At 48.5% G+C, this 20890-nt stretch overlaps 1 protein-coding gene across 1 annotated transcript in view; it reads right to left on the reverse strand.

The window, feature by feature from the left end:
• The window catches only part of SND1 (staphylococcal nuclease and tudor domain containing 1), a 2477133-nt gene that overhangs the window by 1356573 nt on the left and 1099670 nt on the right, over positions 1-20890 (reverse strand). The window lies entirely within an intron of this gene.

Below are 20890 nucleotides of genomic sequence, written 5' to 3' on the forward strand. Positions count from 1 at the left end.
GCTTGGTGTTTCGCCGTAGTCGACCCGCCAGTTGATTGAGTTTTGAGATTCTGTCGAGGGAAGGCTTCACTAGCCCCGACTGGGTTTCGAACTGTGCCCCCAGGAACACCAACGTTCTCGATGGCATCAATGAGGATTTTTCGAAGTTTATGGCGAATCCCAGCTGTTGTAGAAGCTGCATGCTGGCTTGAAAACTTGTGTTGGTCGACGCTGGGGAGGATCCCCTTACCAGCCAGTCATCGAGATATGGGTATACATGGTGGCCCTGCCTTCTTAACCAGGCTGCTACTGGGGCCAGGCATTTCGTGAACGTTCTGGGGGAGGTTTTGAGCCCAAAGGGAAGATCCGTGAACTGGTAGTGAGTCTGCCCTATCACAAACCTCAGGAACTTCCTGTGCTTCCGACACATTGGAATATAGAAGTATGCGTCCTGCAAATCCAGGGACGCCAGAAAATCCCCTTCTTTAACGGCTCGGATCACTTCCTGGAGCGTGAGCATTTTGAATTTTAGGCTCTTTAAGGACTTGTTGAGATCGCGCAAGTCTAGAATGGGACGCCTTTTCACAACGAGGTATCTTGAGTAAACCCCTTGACCTTTCTGTGATGCTGGAACTTATTCTATCGCACCTTTTGCTAACATGAGTGTTACCTCCTGTTGCAGTACCCTCAGATGGTATTGAGCGATGAACGCAGGTGGAATGTGCTGAGGGCTGCGCTTGAATTGTAGAGAATGTCCATTCCTTATTGTGTCCAGCACCCATTGATCTGTCGTTATTCGTTCCCATTCGTCGACATAGGCTGATACTCTTCCTCCCAGAACGGTGTGTTGCTCGTCATTGCTGATCTTTGTTTTGCTTCTCTCTCGACGACGACTGATAGGATGGTCTCTTCCTGGAGGTCTGGATGTTCCGGCATCAGTTTGCTGCTTGAGAAGCACGCCTGTATCCATGGGAGGGGTACACCGACCTACTGAAGGATCTGTCTCCTGACGCAGAGAATCTGGAATTACCAGAAGCCCCTCTAAAGGGACGAAAAGACTTGTAGCTTCGGCCACTCTGGAGGGCACCCAATGAACGTGCCGTGTCAGAGTCCTCTTTCATTCCCTTCAGGGCATCATCTACTTTCTCTCCGAATAGAAGGTCTCCCTCAAAGGGCATATCTAATACTTTGTATTGTACCTCCGGTCTGAAGTAGGTACACTTAAGCCATGACTGTCGTCGGAACACGACCCCATTATTGACTTGCTTGAAGCCCGATTCAGCGAGGTCCACCGCAATGTTTATTGCGTGATTGGAGGCTTCCTCACCCTCTCGGATGAGTAACATCGCCGCCTTCCTATGCTCTTCCGGAAGATGATCCAGCAACGGAGCCAGCCTGTGCCACATTTCTCTGTCGTATCTGGCTACAATAGCCAGAGAGTTTGCAGCCTTTACTGTAGTTGCTCCCACAGATAGCACTTTTTTGCCGAAGGCATCCTGACGTCATGCCTCGTTTTCAGGCGGAGTCGTGCACTTGTGCTGTGCCTTAGCTTTCCTCGCCGCTGCCGCCGACACCACCGATTCAGGCGTTGGTTGGGAGGATAAGCACTTGGGGGTAGACTCTGGAGCCTTACATTTTTTTCTCAAGGCGACCTTTTACCGCCGGTTCCGAAAAGGGGCGACGCATTGTCTGCAAACCACACATGATCTAGGATGGGTATTGAAAACACTGACCTCCTTCTCTTACCCATGTGGTCGAAAAGAAAACAGTTCTTTTTCTGTTCCTCCTGGGACAAACCGAATTCCTTTCACGCCTTCTCCATCATAGAATGGAATGATGCAATATCATCCGGGGGAGACGGCTGAGCCGGACTCCTTGGGGGTTTCCAATTCCACCTCTGACTCCCAGGCTGGATCCCTGGAGGGGGATGAGGAGATATCCGACATGGCTCCTCTGTCAGACTCCGAATCTGGCAGCTCACCTTCCTCTTGGGGTGCCGGTGGTGCTGGGACTGGCGTGCGTAAGTGAGTCGGTGGACGGGACGGGCCTGGCTCGTCGACGGGTGACTGTGGCAGGTTTACCTGAGGTAGCCTCTGGTCCAACGACTTTAAGACTGAAGCGTGGACAGAACCTCCAACGACAAAATAGATTGAGGATTGAGAAGAGGGGCAGACACCGGAACTCCGGATCCCCAAGTGGACGACTTGTCAACCACTCGTAGCCCGAGGTCTGCCGGGCCAGCTATTCCCCCGCTCTCGTCCTCTCCCGAGGACAGCAACACTGCCTGTTCCTGCAGTAAAGTATCCAGAGGGATCGGAAACTTCAGGCCTCTAGGCTTCCTGTAGAACCTCCATCGACGAGGCCACCGTCGCCGTCGGGACGGTAGATACCACGTGCGTCAGTGGTAGGGAGGAGGCCGATGACTGGACCGCCGTCGACGACGGTGGCTTAGCAGGTGGTTTAGGCGGTCCAGCCTTTTCTGCACTTGGCCTGCTTTTACCCGACTCTCGACTCGTGGTCAATCTATCGTGATCGCCCGGGGAGGATTTCGGCCTTTCCTGGTCATGTTTTTTTGACGAAGATGACGATTTTCTCGACGAAGATTCTTTAGCTGAATGACTCCGAGATGACTCTTTCACCGCCGGTCGAGATTTCTTCGCCGGTGGTTCCGACGACAACGCGGTGTGATGTTTTTGCCGATTGTGTGGAGCCTACCTCCGAAGGGGGGTATGCCCCCGCTCCATCATTCAACCATGCCACCAGCCGCCGACTTCGGTCTTTGAGAGTCTTTTGAGAAAACCCTTTGCATATGTCACAGTTATCAGCCGAATGATGAGGGTGGAGACAGTATATACAATCCATATGTCCATCCCCCTTGTAAACTTTTTTCAAGCCGCACGTCGCGCACGGACGGAACAGCGCCTTTCCCGACATGAAGGAAAAAATTCACCTAACTCCAACTTCAAGTACACAACCTTGTACAAAATAGGAAGACGACACAAGGAGATCCCACTACTTTGGAGACGGTTGAAATCTGAAGGGAGCCGCGGGGGCAGGGCTTTTATACCGCAACGTCCTACGGGGCATGCGTATGCAGGCCCCAAAAGGGCATAGATAGGACACAAAAGTGTCGGAAGTTTTCCTATAGGAAAAGGCTATATATGGGTACCGAGGGATCCCAGTCTGACGACGGGGAACATTCTAAGCGTGTGAATCCATGAAAGATCCAATGCTGGAGAAATAGTGTGCATAAACACTAGATCAGGGGAGCAGGCTCATCATCCAGGTAGGGAAAGACCTGAAAGCCCATCCTCCTGAGGTGAGCCGCCACAACTGCACGCAGCTTGTTGAAAACCCTGGGGGACAAATGGCAGGACTAGGGCTATTGGCCCACCACAAACCTTAGGTACTTCCATTGTTTGATGAATCAGCACATGCTAGTAGGCATCCTAAAGGTCCAGTGATAAGTCCTGCATGCAAACCAAGGGCTCATAGAATCTGGGCTAGTACAACTATCTTGAATTTGCAGGGAACTTAAAGAGCTTGAGTCTGTGCATTTTGTTATTTTATACACTTCCCCTACCCCTCCCAGGGCGATCAGTCCTTAGGCCTACCAATGGAGAGTCAGGGATTGAAGACCTTCAGGGGAATTGTGGGGTTCAGCAGATTCCACAGAGAACCATGAATGGACCCGAGTGCACCGCCCTCCACCGAGCCAACTGATGCTTCAAAAGCGAGCACAGTAAAGAGTGACACCCAGAAGAGTCTTCGCACTGATGGCCTGCGTCGGACTGGGACGACATGCGTCAGGGCAGGTGAGGCACCGGAGGCCGGAAGGGATAGAAAAATAGGCTGGGGAAAACCAAGAAATAGCCACAAGCTCACGCAAGCTTGATAGAGGAAGGTCCAATCCCATCAGCGTGAAAAAGGTGACTGAAACCAGGCTTTAGAGGGCAGGGCTATGGGGGAGTGCTCACACCCGTTGCAGCACCTACACATGCCTCAACATTAAAGGGTGAATGCTCTTTGAGGGGGGAAAATGTTTTGTTCCTGTACCTAGGGAGGGACGCCCATACAGTATGGAGGAAAGAAGGAATGTCGTAGGACGGTTACTTACATGTAATTGTTTTCTCCAGCATGGAGTCACATGCTCATGAATATTCCCCTTCAGGCCAGGAATCCTCTGTAAAAGAAACGGTTTCACTTTCAATTATAAACTTTCTTTCTCTTACTAACTGAGCTCTCGGTCATACTGCCCCAGCCAATAACTGCCCTCTCCCCAAGCCCCTCCTCTGGAAGCCATCTTCGGAGCTGGTAGCACGTAAAGTGGCAGTATGACCAAGAAGAGCCGCAGGAGGGAGGGTTCACATGTGAATCCATGCCAGACCCATGCTGGAGAACCGTTACAGGTAAGTAACTTGTTCCTTCTCCAGCACGGGTTCTGGCATGGATTCACATGCTCATGAATAAAGAATACATAGCAGTACATACATACACAAACACAAGAGGTGGCAAGGCTCAACAGAAACAATTGCTCTTACCGCCTCACCAGGCTCACCTTCAAGCGAACATGTTGCATAGCACTGCTTGGCCGACTCTGGACTCCTCTCTGGAATCTGTCGATGCATAAATATTTTGTGAAGGTGTGCATAGACCTCCGCGTAGCAGCCCTGCAGATGTCCAGCAGGGGCACACCAGACAGGAACGCTGTTGTCGCAGTGATGGCTTTGGTGGATGAGGCTCTCGGACAGCCAGGCAACAGTCAGTTTGCCAACTGGTGACAATGAGAGATGCAGCCGGAGAGCCACCTGGAGATGGAAGCCTTGGACAAGGCCTTCCCATGGTTCACAGGACCAAAGTTCACAAAACGCTGAGCAGTCTTCCAGAAACTATTCGTACAGGCAACAAAGCTTGAGCACTCGAGCCGCATCCAGCGAGTGCAAAGTCTGTTCAGCAGGTCAAGTATGGAGGCTTGCAGGATAGGGCCTGGATCTCTCCCACTCGTCGTGCAGAGGTGATGGCCACAAGGAACGCTGTTTTCCACGACAGAAATTTCAACGGTGCCGAATGCAGAGGCTTGAATGGTGGCCCCATGAGCCTGGTCAGCACTACTTTGAGCTCCCACACCAGGGCCGGAGCCTTTACCGGCGTGAACGATCGGAACAGTCCCTTCATAAATTCCTTCACCAGGCAATGAGACCACGGGGATGACCGTCCCGTAGTTCTGGTGTATCGGGAAATCGCTGCCAGATGTATCTTGATGAAGCATGAGTTAGTCCAGCCTTGGACAGTGACAGCAGGTACAGAAGCACTTCAGGGGCGGTGATCCGCAGTGGGTTAATCTTCTGTGCACGGCACCAGACAGAGAACTTCTTCCACTTGTGTCCGTAGCACTTGAGAGTTGAGGATGCCCTGGCCTTTGCAAGCACCTCCTTGCAGTCTGCCGGGATATCGTACCCTCCAAACTCTAGTGCTACAGGAGCCAGGCCTGCAGGTTCAGCGACTCTGGGTCGTGATGAAGGATGACGCCTCCTTCTCTGGAGAGAAGATCTGCGTCCGTCGACAGCTTGACTGGTGGGGACGCTGACATGTCTAGAAGGTCCAGGAACCAGATCGTCTCAGCCACGCCGGTGCGACGAGGATCATCCTGCACCGGGACCTCTTGAGCTGGTTGACGAGTCATAGTAGCAACGGCAACTGAGGGAACGCATACAGGAACAGGCCGTCGCAGGGGAACGAGAAAGCATGGCCCATGCTCCTCGGCCGGGGAAACCTGCTAGCGAACCTCTGGCACTTGGAGTTTGTCGCCGTCGCAAACAGGTCGTCTTCTGGTGTTTGCCCCATCGTTGGAAAAGTCGATCCACCTGATCCTGACGCAGCTCCCACTCGTGGCACGAGAGCAGCATCCCTGCTGAGTGAGTCGGCGATGACATTCTTTATTTCTGCTAGATGGAAGGGCACCAGAAACATCCATTTGGCGACGGCCCAATGCCACAGATCCTGCGCCTCCTTGGACAGGGCTGGGGACCTGGTTCCGCCCTGCTTCCTGATGTAGAACATGGTTGTGGTGTTGTCGGTGAAGATCCTCACCACCTTGCCCTTGAGGGACGGAAGAAAGGACCCGAGGGCCCAAAACACTGCACGGAGCTCCAGGACGTTGATATGGAGGGACGTCTCCGTCGGAAGCCAAAGGCCTCTCGCGTGCAGATTTTCGGTGTGCGCTCCCCACCCTTCCAGGGAGGCATCCATGGTCACTGTCTCCTGGTGGCCGGGGGTCTGGAAGTCCATGCCACGAGGCCTAGCAATCTCAAAAAGTCGAAGGCTGGGAGATGTTGGACATTTTGAAACTTGTTGACCATCTGCAGAATATCTTGAGCCCTCACCTCTGGTGGCAAGGCTTTTCCCAGGGAAGTGTCCAGGACCGCTCCGATGAATTGGAGTCTCTGTGATGGTATCATCTGTGACTTCTTTAAATTGAGGGAGAAGCCCCGTTTGTGAAGGAAGTGGCAGACATAATCTAGCTGGATCTGAGCTTGTTCCAAAGATACAGCTCTGATCAGCCAATCGTCCAGGTAAGGGTAGACGTGGATCCCTTCCCTCCTTAGACTTGCAGCCACTACCGACATTAGCTTGGTGAAGACCCTCGGGCGGAGGTCAGCCCAAATGGCAGAACTCGAAATTGATAATGAGAGCCGCCAATTGCGAACCTCGGGTATCTCCTGTGTTTGCGATGGATTGGCACATGGAAATAAGCATCCTGGAGATCCAGAGATACCAGCCAGTCCTGGATCTGGAGGGCCTGAAGGATCTGAGAGAGAGTTACCATCTTGAACTTGTCCTTCATGGGGAACTTGTTCAATTCTCTTAAGTCCAAGATGGGTCTCAGTCCTCCGTCCTTCTTCGGTATGAGAAAGTAGGGGGGAGTACCAGCCCTTGTTCCTCTCCGCTAAAGGTACCGGTTCTGTGGCTCCTTACGCTTGCAGGTCTACAATTTCCTGCAAGAGGAGCGGATCTGGAACTTTTAGAGAGCTGTGCCCCGGTGGATGTCTCTGAGGGATGTGTAGAAAGGGTAGGCAGTAACCCTGGGCAACTGTCTCCAATGCCCAAGCATCCGACGTAATAGCCTGCCATTCCGTCAGATGGTGAGTTAACCTGCACCCTACAGGTGTTTTGTGTGGAAAGACCTCAGGGTGGTTTGGGGGCGGATGATGCAGATGCCAAGGGTAAAGAGGCACCTGCTGCTGCTGCGGCCTTAATACTTTTGACCCGTCCACCTCAGGTGGATCTCCTTTGGCCTCTTTGAGCCGGCTGTCCTCTGCCTTTCCTGAATGCGGAATAGCGAAAGGACTTTCCTCTCCCAGAGGTTCCTGAGGGGCGAAAAGGATTTTGGCGGATTGCAGCTCCTAAAGATTTTGCTGCTGCTTTAGATGTTTGCAACTTTTCCAGACTGTCATCAGCCTTTTTGCTGAATAAAGAGCCGTCAAAGGGCATATTCAAAAGACTGGCCTGTACATCTGGAGCAAAGCCAGACTTTCGCAACCACGCATGCCTGCGGATTATAGTACTTGCCGCCATGGCCCTGCTGATACTGTCAGCGGAATCAATGCCAGTTTGAAGAGATTCGCACATGGCATCTTTACCATCTTTAATGATGTTAAGGAAGGCTTCCCTTTCCTCTCCTTCCGGTATGCAGTCAGCCGCTGATGAAACACACTCCCACACTGTGACACTGAACCTGGCGAGCGTACAAGTGGCGTTGATGGACTTCAACACCATACTACAAGCAGAGAAGACTTTCATCGCCATAGATTCGTACCTCTTGTCATCTCTATCCTGTGGGACAGTAGGGTAAGCGGATCTGCTGCTTGATGAAGTTGCCGCTTGAACCACCAGGCTCTCTGGAGTCGGGTGTTTTGATATTCAGGGTCAGCCGCAGCTACCCTATACTTGGCTGACAATCTTTTATTGACTGCAGGGATAACCTCAGGAGTTTCCCAATTTGATGAAATCTTCCTTTGTAAGGCTGTATGGAAGGGGACCACAGGATCCTCCTGTGGACCTTTGTCTAGTATGTCTGTAAGGTCGTCCTGTTGAAAAACAGGTGAAGGGGCAGACCAACCCATGAATTCAATAATCCTTACCATCAGTGTTCTATAGGGGGTTTCGGCATGTTCCCCTGGGTAGGGTTTGACAAATTCCACTTCTGGGGAAGTGTCCATCCCACTTGCCTCATGTAACGATTCCTGTAGATCTTTCAACCTTCTTTCCTCAGAGGTAAAATCCTCTGAAACTGGTGGTGTGGTCCTCTGCAGCCCGAAGGGTCTTTCCTGGTCAGAATCCTCCCCTTCTTCATAGATTGAAGATAATCAGGGGTACTCTGACCTCGGAAATGGTGTAAAACCCATTTCTAAGGCAGAAGGAGCCAAACTCGTCATTATTGGGTGAGAAAATATCGATGTCGTCGACACCGAGGTGAAAGGCTTCGAAGGCGCCAAGAAAGGCGTCGAGAAAACTGGAAGAGGCCTCGAAGAACGAGAGGATCGGGATCCTACTCGAGGGTGTCGACGAGGTTCTCGGCATCGTGCTGGAGGCTCTGGGTATAACCGTTGGCTGTGAAGTAGCCGTGGTTTTCTCTTTTATCGGCGTCGATGTTGGCGTCAACGATGGCGTTGATTCGATAGACCGATGCGTCCAAGAACCCTTCGACAACGGCGTCGATGGCGCCGATCCATGCGTCGAAGGGATCTTCGACGTCGAAGATGGTGCCTTCCTACCCGATGGCCCGTGGCGCTCTCGGGTGGACTCTTTCGCCGGTTGCAACGACTCACGGCGTTTCAATTTTTTGGGTTTTTCACCAAGGCTATCACCCTCAGCTGTCTTCGAGGGGGTTGAGGCCGCTTTCTCGAAGACGCTTATTATTTTCTTCCTGAATTCCTCCCACTCAGCCCGAGAGCTGTGTTTTGTGGGGCAGGAGACCTTTTCTGGGGAAACAGAAGACGAGGAAGGGGATCTTCAACGTCTCTTCTTTGAGTGTCTAGATCTCGACGAGTGGTGGGAGCTACTTCGAGACCTAGAATGGGAATGCTTTTGACGGCGAGGAGACGAATGCCTCGACCGAAGAAACTTTTGAGGAGGTTTTGACTGACTTACCTCTCTCGAGCTTCCCCTTCCGCTCCTTCAAGGCTTTTGCCGTCATGGACATGCAGTCCTCACACTCCGAACAATGGTGCTCGACTCCTAAGCACCACAAACCGATCCTGTGAGGATCGGTTATCGACATTTTCTTTCCGCAGTCTCGACATTTTTTGAAGCCAGACCGCGGAGTCGGTTCAGATGAAGAAGCCATCGAGAACGAGTTGGTTTTATCGAGTGAAATAGAGGTTTATCCGACTGAACTGAGCAACGATATTCCGAGGTCCCACGAAGCGCGGAAATACGGAAGTGAGCAACGGACGCTGCGCGTGGCTTTTCATGGGCATGGTGACATCGGTGCCGATACGGTGGCTGTCGAGGGACATCGACTCGGCAGATGTCGACGTGCAGCGCCCTCTACAGAGAAAACATTTCCATGGCCAGCAAGCTGGAGACGAATTATCAAAGATAAGGAATACGTCGGAAGACACAATCCCTTCGAAAAATTGGTTTTATGGATACTACAGATATTCTTGAGGTAGGATTTCTCCTCCATAGGCAGCCATTGTAATGTCACCAAGGCAGGCATCAAGTCCCAAAGTTTCAGGGCAAAGACCATTCTGTAGGGAGACTTGCAATATTGCAAAGCTTGGATGATCTCAATATTTCTGGTTAAGGCAAAATTAGATTTTCTTAATGTAAAACATTTGAAATTGTTTTTCTGTACTACCATTACTGATTTGGAAGACTACTGAATTTACTGTTAAAAAGGGTGCCCACATTCGTATCTGGGTGCACTGGAGTGGGTTGTGAAGCATCAGAAATGAGAGGCAGACACACAGTTGTAACATATTCAACCTTAGACATTTTATTAAATTACAGGATTTGGATAAAGGCCTTCCGTCCTTATCCTAAAGAATGCATCCTACCTAGGAAGCTAAAGCTAAAGCTGTGTCTTAATAATCCAATAGTCCTGGTGTCCAAAATCTGACCCTCACACTTAAAAGGTACAAAATAAATGTTTGTATTAATTAAAAATCAAAGTGTATTTAAATCAAGTATGAAAATTCAACAAATAATTATTGAATCCATGGAGGGGGCGGGAGGATTGCCTTCCCCTGGATTCTTTCAGGTAGGATAATTAAAGTGTCCTTAAAGCATGATTGTTTAACAGTAGTTGCAATGTCTATTTCCTAAAGCACTTTAAGGATGGCAAATGATTACAAATGATTCCACAGAAATAGTAGACATGGTTTTCCCCACATGACAACTGCTTCAAATGACAGTTTCTTTTTCACAAAACTGTTCCAACGATTATTTCCAGTCAACTCCCCTGCCAAGAATGATTCAATGGATTCTTTAGATTTCCTGGTGTACTCTCATGCCAGGTATCTTTCACTATGTCTCTTTTCTCCATATGCTTTATGCATTGCCTGGTATACTCCCCTGCCATGAATCCCCCTTCTTGATCTAGCCGATCCCCTGGTGAACATTCCTGCCGGGTATCACTCTCCCATGTCTTTCTTTCACCAGGTCTTCCTACCAGGTTCAATTCCCTTCCAAATATAACACAGTTATACTCCATCACTGTTTATACCTCATTGACTTCAGGTACTACTTGTTCCAACTTCCCCCATATTGACATCCCATATATGGAGATTTGTTCAAGTTCTGTCTGTCACTTTCTTCATTAGTAATTCTTGGCTTTTGGCAATGCATGTTCTAATTTTCCCCAAATTAACATTGCATATAAGGTGATTGTACAAACTTTGCCTTTCAAATCTATTTGGTCGGTGTTCAAAATAGTTCTTCCATTGTTCCTATGTTTGCAGGCACGCCCTGGGACCCCCATCTGGCTGCAGTGAAATTCTCTCTGGGCAAGCCTCCCCGTCAAAGACTCATTCGGTTCCAGAGTCGGCTTCTCAACCACTCACTGGGGCAGCCACATAAGCCTGCGTTTACAACAGCCTCGTAGTGGCGGCCTGCCTTCCAGCGGTCCCTCCATGGCACCCACTGCTCTTTTAATAGACTCCAGTCCCTTCGGTTGCCTGCAAGTGTCTGGCACTTCCAGCACCCTGGTCTCGGTGTGTCCGCTCCTTCTTTGGGTCCGCCTCCTGCTTCACTTATTCTGCAGATCTCCTCTCCTTAATTGCAGGTGTTCCTCAGGATTAAATGTCCTGCACAGCAGATTGCTAGGATGACAACTAGTCCGCCTGTTTAAGTTTGTTACTTTTATGCGACAAGGACTCCTTGCACCTCTTTGTCTCAGTACTTGCGGCTTCATGGGAGTGTGAATCCAAAGGAGTTTTCAACCTTTTTAAATTAGATTGCTTTATATCTTTCTTTAAATAACCATCATAAACAGGAGATGTTAAACGTGTTTTATGGGCGTTATGTATATATGAAGAGTGAATGGTATTCCATCTAGGATGTTTGACAAGAAGGGGTTTCAGGGTTTTACAACTGGAAGATTTTGAATAACATGCCATCAGGAACTCTGGAATTATAGGGTCTTCACATGAAAGGGAAGAATACTTTGTTTATCCGAATGGGGTCACCACGTCTCCCCAACAGTCACCTCCTACCATTTGATCCACCCTCATACCACCACACCCAGGGTCAGGGGCCAAATGGGATGAGATTTTAGGTTGGTGTTCAGGGAGGACTCCATTGGATTCATTATAGGGTGTCCCACAATATGCGGGCCGCTTGAAAGGAAGGGATGGCTACACCGAAACACAGGACATCAGTATTTGCAGCATTAAGACACAAATGGATATCAGTGGTTCATTCACAGAAGGACTGACAACCGTCAGCGTTCCAGAAATACAATATACAGCAAGATCTGCAAACCATCTGCATATATCCGAAAGTATGAGTGAAACCCAGTGTTCGAAACTGTTAGGAGCCATTTAGCTCCTGCTACTAGCCTGAGAGAACACGTTAGTTTGAAACCAACAGTTAACAGCACCTACCTTTGGCTCTCCAGGCCAACTGGTGCCTTGGGACATTAACTTTGACTATTTGAGGTTAATAAGAATTGGGACGTGATTTAAATGTGTAGCACACATTTAAACAATTGATCATTCATAAGGGAAAAAGGTTAATGTGCAGCTCATGTGGAAATTCAATTTGCAGTGGGCTGTGTACTCGTTCCCAGTTCCCCCAGCAGAAGCTCCTGCATACTGGGAAACACTTTATTTTATTTATTTTTAGCATTTTTAAAGCGCTCACACAGCCCACGGGCATCGAGGCGCCGTTACAGGAATAGTTTTTTTTTTGTTAATTGCACAATTGTTTCTTTTGTCTTAGTTGCGTTATTTATAACGTGCTTAAACATGCAGGGGTTTGCAAGCGCGGACCCGGGGATCCAATCTGTGTTGCTTCGAGTCGTCTTGCTTCCAAGGCGCGCATGTTGCCGCTGAGCTATCCTCCCGGGACACGCTGACACCCATAAACTGGTTTTACACCGGCAAACTGCATCTGCATTTCAAACTCTTACGATTAATTTGTGTCCTCTCTACCCTTAACATATATGCTCCCCCTTTTAATCACAAACCAACCCCTGCTAAAATTCTCCATCGCAACTGGTCGGTGGTCTGGGACTCTGGGCGCCACCTTAGATTTAAAATTGGGCATCTCAGCTAGTACCTTCAAAATAACGCTCAACCACCACCTATTAAGTTCCCAATAACTAACATCCACAGAAAGCATCAAGGTCACTCCAGGAAATGAACACATTCTGTTTAACGGTCTTAAAACGCTCTTCTCCCTCCAACTTCTATATTCAACTACACATATACACTAGTACCATATTCGATTTGCTGCGCACATTCATACAGACCTCACAAAAACAGTGGTGTACTCCTCGCGCTCTAGGACTACCTCTAAGCTTGCACTCCACAGAGGTCTAGTTTTAGTCACAACACATAGGTAAGTTAATTGCATTTCACTGGACATTATAAATAATTCTCAGCTCCCTCTTAAACCAACCAAAAACAGTTGTCCTCTTAAACTGTCGCTTCTACCCATTCCTCACTACTAAACTTTGGATCCTCTCTGCTACCGTCCCCCTTGCCTACTCCACAGTATATATTCTAAACCGCAGAATAAGAGGGTATCAAAATGCAGAATACTGAAGTGATGGCCACAGTCACCATTCTTTTAGAGGTTATACATTTCCCGGAATTATGAAGCGCAACGTATTTCCTCTGGATTCTTTCTATGGTTGCTTCTGGTCTCAACACATCAACGCCCGCACATTTTTGGGGATGCGGTGCTCTATATAAATATCCGTAATCAAACAATCATTCAAAGGATCTGTGCAAGTAGCGTCAAGAGGCGGACGCGTGTCTATCAAATCTGCTACCCAACTTAAACAAATGCATAGGTTCGTTCACAACTTTCCTGAGCCCCATTTAAAGTTTTCAGATGTACCCTGTGTCTCGGTGTTCTAGGGTGTAGCCCTAAAACAAATACTGTAATGTGGATTTAAAAAAAAAGAAAAAAGAAAAAACAGGCATTCGCCTTTGAAGACGTGAAAACGTGGGACTTTCTAGCATGCAGCCTCATGCAACAAATTGTCGAGGTACCGGTCCATGAAAAAACAAGTTGAAGTACTTAAACTGGTTTACCTAAACTGTCATATTGTGGTGGTCTGTAAGTTACACACCCTAGGAGCAGAGATGGTATCTAGTAAAAATGAAGCCAACACAAATTTAGTCAGTGAAAGATGTTGTGGTGAAAATACCTCTGTAGTGAAAAAGCTGCCGAGCAAAAAGTCAAATATGCAGCTGAAAGTAGACAAAAATGTAGTGCTACTAGTGTCATTTTTACGAGTAAGGGAGGTTTAGTGGGCTTGTGATTGCCTGACGAAGGGGTAGGATAGGTGTTAGAGTTGGCGTAAATATGCTGGGATTTGATTAGTGGTTAGTGTAGATAAAATGCCAGGGTAAATGTTATGGTAAGTGTTAAAGAAACTGATTCGGAGGTTGGAAAGGGCGGGCAATGTTGGCGTAGGATAGCGGTTAGAATAAATCTAGAGGCTAGGGTAAAGTAAGCATTAAGCTGTGTTATAGTTGCAGTTAGGGTAAGATTAGTATAGCAAGGGTTAGGGTAAGGGCTATGTAATAATTTGGGGTGAACTGGTGATGGGGTTGGAGACAGGTTCTCTGTTCATTTTTTATTTTGCATTCAGTAATAAGCAAATATGAAGGGTTCGTGTTCAGGGTAGGATATGGGTTGTAATTCGAGTTAGAAGTTGTTAAGGAGTGGAGTTAGGTTGATTGTGTAGGTTTTGTTAGAGGTTAGGGTCATATTTAGGGTTACAGTCTTCTACTATTGTGCATTTAGGAATCGCTTTTTGGGGACCTAGCTACTGGTAAAATGTTCACACTTTGCATTGCTTGCATTGAATTAGTAAAATGTTTTAAATGACTTTTTGCTGACTACATGTTTCATGGGGCATTTTCACACAGAACAGCTGGGATGGGCACATGTACAACTATATTCTGTATCAGTTCATTTACGAGTTCATTGCAGCCATCTCTATGCAAGCCAACTCATCGAAATGGCTTTTTTGTCCTTCACACCTCCTTCCATCCCATCGAAATGTCAGTTTTGTTTTCATTTCCACCTTCCGTTATAGTAAAAGAGGGGCACTGTCACTCGCATGTTGTCATGTCTTCCGTTTCTCCTCCCAGGTCCGCATCTTACTCCCAGCCTCCCGCTTCTACACCGCAAGCGCAGGGTAACACTCGAACATCCCGCAACCCACGCCAGTCTTCGTTCAGACTGCGACCATTCTTTTACTGGCACCTACCTTGGCGTTGCTATCCCAAACAACATTGGTATACAGGAGCACGAAACAACGCAGGTCGCGTACCGCGTTGTGTTCACATAACGAGAAAAACAAAGCGCCTCGAGTCACGTGCTTCTACATCGACGGCTGCTTCCTTCACTACGAGGGTCACCTGATTCGACTCCACGCTCCCGGAGCGGAATCACGTGATCCCTGTATGCTGTTAAAAGAACGAAGGAAACAATCAACAAACGCTTCACAGCTGCTTCATTTCCTTGAGTGCTGCATAGAGTTTAGTTGTCACGTTTGGAACTTTGGCTTACTCGACCACGGAACTCTTTTTGGATTGAACTGCATAAACCCTGACACTTTGCTTGGAACTTTGGCTTACTCGACCACGGAACTCTTTTTGGATTGCATTTTCTTTTCCCCATTGTGAAGTTGAACGGAACACCCGGTGTCCTTGGAATTTCGATTGGACTTCGTGCCTCTGCTTGTGATATTCCTGCCTGCCCCAGATATCCTTCCTCCCCTATCCCTTCAAAGTGTCCTGCCCACCAGACTGGGGTAAGCTTACACACGTTGATTCGCCTTACTGCATTTTCATTCGTTTTCTGTTAACTGACCTAACCATTATTGCCTTACAATCAGGGGGTCCTTCCGGCGTTCCCGTTTCCGGCCTTCGGCACTCTCACCTGTGGCCTCAAAGATTGCACTGATAGTAGTTCCTAAATCTATCAGTGTGGTACTTGGGGACGGAGGTTCTATTAATCTGCACGACCATCAAGTACAACAGAACACATGTTTACTTTACCGACAACCCTCCTCCACCCTCCCCATTACCTTTATCCAATTTCATCGTTTCCCCTTCATCTTGCTCGAAACCCTGTGTTCCTCTTACCGATTTAACATTTACTTTTCACAATTTTTTTTTTAAAACGTTGATGCTTTCATTCCCTTTCCCTTCCAATATCTGGGCGTCATCCATTTAAACCAATGGGAGCCATTTCAGCTCAGAAACTTGGCCTTGCAATGAGCTGTGTTTCTTTGTGATGGCTTTCGTGGACTTGGTACAGGTGAAACGGCTGGATGCCATAAATTAGGCTTGGCATTGGTGACTCCTGCTCAGGGGTGGACTGGCCTATACGGAACTCTGGAGATTTCCCGGTGGGCCTCTGCACCCTGGGCCTCTTTTCTGTGGTATTTCCAAATTTTCTCATAGGAAAAGCATTGGGCTTGCTGAAAATGTATCATATGGGGCCACTTTGAACTTTATTTCCAGGGCCTCTTTTGGTCCCCAGTAATTATTTCCAGGGCCTCTTTTAGTTCCCAGTCCAGCCCTGCTCCTGCTGTGCGATAGTCGCTGCTTCCCGACAGATTCGCTGAACACCTCAGGCACCTTAAACCTTCAGATTTATAAGCACTTTCCCTTATCCCTCCGTCGCTGAATAGGATTTGCTGTGTTCCCAATCAAGCTGCCAAATACAAAGAATCTTTTCTACATTTTAATAAAGAGTAGGTGCTTCCGAACATATATGATTGAGGGACCTGCCAATCACGGATTGGATATGTTACTTGAACAACTTTCTCTTACTAACAAGCATCAGAACTGTATAAGAGTGCACATGTCCAATCGCAAGCAAAGTGCCTGGAGAGATTATTCATTCCACGAGGCGCTTCCAGTGTGTAACGCACACTGTGGAATGGGAGTAAACAAAGACATGGCACAGAGTCATACCATAGAAGGAAAATGTTTAATTAAATTCTATGAAGGGTGTCACAGATTGGTGAAAGGGATGCCATATCCCAGGTCTGGAAACACGGGCTATCAGTGCCACCTATAAGCCAAAACTACTGTATAAGAATACAGATAGGGAGACATGGCATATGAGGAGGCATACAAAGCTTGTGGGTGGTGTTTGGTTATTTGCCCACCCATTGACTGCCCATGGCCATACCAATCCCTATGGCCATTCTCACCCAATTCCCGCCCATCCCCACCCAAAGCACCTCCTCAAGGCAACTCTTGAAGTTCGCTTTAATCAATCCTTAACATCAAACGTTGCACTCGACATGCCCGCAAGTTTTTTTTCAAGTAGTATTCTGAGAGTTAATCACTAAATTGGAGCTGTAAACCAGCTAATTGAGAAGAACAAGTTACTTCTTACCTTGTAACGTTCTTTCGACGGGATGTTCCTCCGACGTATTCCTCATCTTAGATATATATCCTTCCAGCTCTGCTGGCCTCGGAAAATTTTTTCTCCAGAGGGCGCTGCGCGTCGACGTCCCTCGAGTCGATGACCCTCGACAGCCGCCGTATCGACGCTCGACGTCATCCTGCCTATAAAGGCCGCGCGCAGCGTCCGTTGCTCAGTTCCGTTTTGTAGCCCACAGTATTACTGTTTGGACTAGACTAATCACCCTGAAGGAGCGTAAGCTGCAACAACAAGGGAAGTAAAACTGCGGGGATGGATGGGAGGGTCGATGAGGAATACGTCGGAGGAACATCCCGTCGAAAGAACGTTACAAGGTAAGAAGTAACTTGTTCTTCAAAGGGATTGTGTCCTCCGACGTATTCCTCATCTTAGATAGGCTCCCATAGCAGTATTCTATATTCGGAGGAGGGAGTACTGACTTCACGCTGTCTTCTATTGGTGAATAGAATGCAGTACAGCCCTTCCAAACCTAGTCTCTTGACTAGAGGAGGAATCCAGATTGTAAAAACGTGTAAAGGTATGGACAGACGACCATGTAGCGGCCGCACATGTCTTTAATCGGCACGCCTCTTTTGAGGGCCGATGAAGCTGCAATACCTCTGGTCGAATGAGCCCTAAGGTTTTGAGGGGGCTCTTTCCCTGCCAGTTTATAACATTCCAGAATGGCTAGAATGATCCATCTGGAAATGGTCTGCTTAGTTATTGGTAACCCCAGCTTGTGACCTGCGTAGCCTACAAACAGCTGGTCTGCCTGTCTTATCCTGGCTAGTCTACTAATGTAAAAACTTAAAACCCTCCTAGGGTCTAGTCTGTGTAACCTCTCTTCCTCTTTCCCCGGGTGAGGAGGAGGATAGAAAGATGGTAGGATAATCTTCTGAGAGATATGAAATTCAGAGACTACTTTTGGGAGGAAATTAGGCTTCACTTGCAGGACAACTTTGTCTTTGTGAAAGATTGTATGAGGGGGTTTACAAGAAAGAGCTTGTAATTCGCTCACCCTTCTAGCAGATGTAAGTGCTATTAATAAAACAGTCTTAAGGGTAAGGAATCTTAACGAACAAGAATGGAGAGGTTCGAAAGGTGTCCCCATCAGGAAAGTTAATACTAAGTTTAAATCCCATAGGGGAACTTGGAATGGTCTTGGGGGATAAACATTGGTTAACCCCTTTAGAAACTGTATTACCAAGGGTAATTTGAAATAGGATGGTTCCTCCGCAGTACGCTTAAAGATAGATAGCGCTGCGAGATAGCCCTTAATTGTGCCAACTTGAAGGCCTGAATTTGCCAAATATAGTAGGAAGGACAAAACCATTGGTGTACCACATGAAAATGGGTCGATATTCTGTTCTCTACACCAGCTGCAAAATCTGTTCCAACGGCAGCGGTATAAAGACTTTGTTGCTGGCCTCCTTGCCGAAAGCAACACCTCCATATCATCAGGGAGGTCCCAATCCTTGTACCTCAGCCGTTCAGAAGCCAAGCGTGAAGGTTGAGGGTTTTGATGTCTGGATGGAGAACCTGACCTCCCTTCTGTGAGAGTAGGTTCTCTCTGAGAGGAAGTCGAAATGGAGGGCAGATGGACAAGTCTAGAAGGTCCGGGTACCACGTTCTCCTGGCCCAATCCGGGGCAATTAGGATCATGGTTCGTCGGAATCTTCTCAACCTCCTGATCATTTGAGGAATGACAGGGACCGGTGGGAACGCGTACAGAAGCGGAAACTCCCAATCCACTATGAACGCGTCTCCCAGAGCTCCTCTCGGAGGAAATTCCCTTGAGCAGAACAGGTCGCATTTCCTGTTTAGGCTGGTGGCGAACAGATCTACCTGAGGGGTTCCCCAAAAGGTGAAGATCTCGTGAAGGACTTCCTGAGCTAGCTCCCACTCGTGGGAGACTGTGTTCTGCCTGCTCAGAGCGTCCGCTGTCAAGTTCTTCTCTCCGGCTAGGTGAACTGCCGATAGAGAGATTCCTTCTTGGATTGCCCAAAACCAGAGCTGCATCGCCTCTCTGCACAGGGCTAGTGATCCTACGCCTCCTCTTTTGTTAAGGTAATGCATGGCCACCGTGTTGTCCGTCATTATCAGGACGTTCTTCCCTTGTACAACTGGCAGGAAAGCCTTCAACGCAAGTTTGATGGCTCTCAGCTCTAACAGGTTGATGTGTAGTCTGGACTCCGATGGAGACCAATGACCGCTGATGGTCAAGTCGTTGGCGTGGGCTCCCCACCCCGTGAGTGAGGCATCCGTGACTACTGTTATCTCCGGCCAGGGTTGCCAAAACTGTTCTCCTTTCAGAATGTTCTCCTGACAGGCCCACCACTGAAGGTCTCGAGCCACCCTGCCGGGAACCTGAAGAAGATTCTCCCTGAGAATTGAGACCACTGAGTCCTCAGTGTCCACTGGAGGGATCTCATTCTCAGGCGAGCCTCTGGCACAAGGAAAATGCAGGATGCCATGAGGCCTAGCAACCTCAAAAAGTCGAAAGCTGGGAGACGTTGGGCAAGTTGGAACTTGGTAACCATCTGTAGAATATCTTGAGCCCTCACCTCTGGTGGCGAGGCTTTTCCCAGGGAAGTATCCAGGATCGCTCCTATGAACTGGAGTCTCTGCGATGGTATCATTTGAGACTTCTTTAAATTGAGGGAGAAGCCCAGCTTGTGAAGGGAGTAGCATACGTGATTTAGCTGGATCTGAGCTTGCTCCGGAGAAACAGCCCTGATCAGCCAATCGTCCAGGTAGGGGTAGACGTGAATCCCTTCCCTCCTTAGACTTGCCGCCACTACCGACATTAACTTGGTGAAGACCCTCGGGGCGGAGGTCAGCCCAAAAGGCAGTACTCGAAATTGATAGTGAGAGTTGCCAATTGCGAACCTCAGGTATTTCCTGTGTTTGAGATGGATAGGCACATGGAAATAAGCGTCCTGAAGGTCCAGAGATACCAACCAGTCCTGAAACTGAAGGGCCTGGAGGATCTGAGAAAGAGTGACCATCTTGAATTTGTCTTTCCTGAGGAATTTGTTCAATTCTCGCAAGTCCAAGATGGATCTCAGTCCTCCGTCTTTCTTTGGAATGAGAAAGTAAGGGGAGTACCAGCCCTTGTTCCTCTCCGCTACAGGTACCGGTTCTATGGCACCTTTCTCTAGCAGGTCTATAATTTCCTGCAAGAGGAGCGGATCTGGAGCTTTCTGAGAGCTGATCCCCGGTGGATGACTGAGGTATACGTAGGAAAGGTAGGCAGTAACCTTGGGCAACTGTTTCCAATGCCCAAGCATCTGACGTGATAGCCTGCCATTCCGCCAGATGTTGAGTCAACCTGCCTCCTACAGGTGTCCTGTGAGGGAAGTCCTCAGAGTGGTTTTGGGGCGGCTGATGCAGATGCCGATGGTAAAGAGGCACCTGCTGTTGCTGCGGCTTTAGAATATCTACCCCGTCCACCTCGGGTAGTTCTTCTTTGACCCCTTTGAGCCGGTCGTCCTCTACCTCTTCCGAATGAGGAGTAGAAGCGAAAGGACTTGCCCCTCGCAGAGGTTCCTGTGGGACGAAAAGGAGTCTGACGGATTGCAGCTCCTAGGGATTTTGCTGCTGCTTTTGAAGTTTGCAGTTTCTCTAAACTGTCATCCGCCTTTTTCCCGAACAAAGAAGAGCCATCAAATGGCATGTTCAAGAGCCTGGCTTGCACATCTGGGGCAAAACCCGACTTTCTCAACCAAGCGAACCGCCTGGTTGATGTACTTGCCGCCATTGCTCTGCTGATACTGTCAGCCGA

This window comes from Ambystoma mexicanum, chromosome 12 (assembly GCF_040938575.1).
Source record: "Ambystoma mexicanum isolate Mex_15411 chromosome 12, UKY_AmexF1_1, whole genome shotgun sequence".
Lineage (NCBI taxonomy): Eukaryota > Metazoa > Chordata > Amphibia > Caudata > Ambystomatidae > Ambystoma > Ambystoma mexicanum.